Source organism: Equus quagga, chromosome 11 (genome assembly GCF_021613505.1).
Source record: "Equus quagga isolate Etosha38 chromosome 11, UCLA_HA_Equagga_1.0, whole genome shotgun sequence".
NCBI lineage: Eukaryota > Metazoa > Chordata > Mammalia > Perissodactyla > Equidae > Equus > Equus quagga.
The window spans coordinates 7,333,257-7,334,302 of record NC_060277.1 but is presented as its reverse complement, the minus strand read 5'-3'; the positions used below and the strand labels follow the sequence as shown (position 1 = coordinate 7,334,302).

At 57.9% G+C, this 1,046-nt stretch overlaps 1 protein-coding gene across 1 annotated transcript in view; it reads left to right on the top strand.

The window, feature by feature from the left end:
- The first annotated feature begins 382 nt into the window (after positions 1 to 382).
- The window catches only part of L3MBTL3 (L3MBTL histone methyl-lysine binding protein 3), a 113,913-nt gene continuing 113,249 nt past the window's right edge, over positions 383 to 1,046 (top strand). Inside the window, exon 1 of the mRNA XM_046677578.1 lies at positions 383 to 454. The gene's annotated coding sequence lies outside the window, so the exon portion shown is untranslated. The remainder of the gene's footprint in view (positions 455 to 1,046) is intronic.

Below are 1,046 nucleotides of genomic sequence, written 5' to 3'. Positions count from 1 at the left end.
AAGGCCCGCTCTTTAATGGCTGAATGCATACATTGAACAGGACATGGTGGATTAGCTGCTCTGAGAATTGCCTTTAAAAAAAAGTAAAGTGAAAAATAGACAAAGAAATCTATAACCTTAGCCGTCTTTCATATTTGTTTTGCCTGTTCTGGAACCAGCCCTGAGCCGCGGACAAGGATACTGAAAAGATGCACCTGAAACAGTATCTGCGGGCGGGCTGCATTGGCCGAGCGGCGTTCTTGCTGCTTCCCAGCGGCGAAGGCAGCGGCAGCCACAGGGAAGCCGGCGCGAGCCTCCCCGGCAGCGGCGGCGGCGGCGGCGGCACCGGCACCAGCGCAGTTTCCCCTCTCCCCAGCCCTGACTCTACGCGCACATGCGCACTGCGCCCGCAGCCCTGGACCATTTGTCAGGACTACTCGTGAGACGGAGAAAAAAAAAAAGAGAAAATTTGGGGGTAAGAAGCGGTTGATCGGATCTAATCTCTAATTAATCTGAAGATCTGCCCGTGCCAAAGCCATTCATTGATTTTTCTGGGTGAGGATGAAAGTTAAGAGACCTACGGAGAGAAGGAAGCGCACCCTCGTCTTGTGAAACAGATCAGGGGAGGGGAAAGGACAGAAGGGGTTTCTCCCCCACTTCTCTGCGCCTCTGGGAAAGAGGAGAAAACTTAATCCCGGGGAAAAAAAGTGGGCAAGTGACTCGGAAAGGGCTGGAGGGGGAGTCTCCGGGCATCTCACTCTGAAGTAGTGAGTGCGAGTGTGAAAGAGGAACAAAAGAGAGAGAAAAGAGAAAGGAAAAAATGGGGGGAGGAGAGACTTGTATTTTTTTCTTTGCGCGCACACGGGGAAGGGTGTGGGGGGCCGTGCGGAAGGGAGCCGGGGCGAGGCGGCCGCGTCGGGCTCTCGCCGGCGCGCAGGCGGCGGGATGCGTGTGGGCCCCCTCCCCCGCGCCCCCCGAGCTTGTCACTTGGGTCGCTTTCATGACACCGGGCGCGGGGCGGGGGAGCGCGGCGGCGGCGCCGGGGTGCGTGCCCGAGTGGGCGCCGC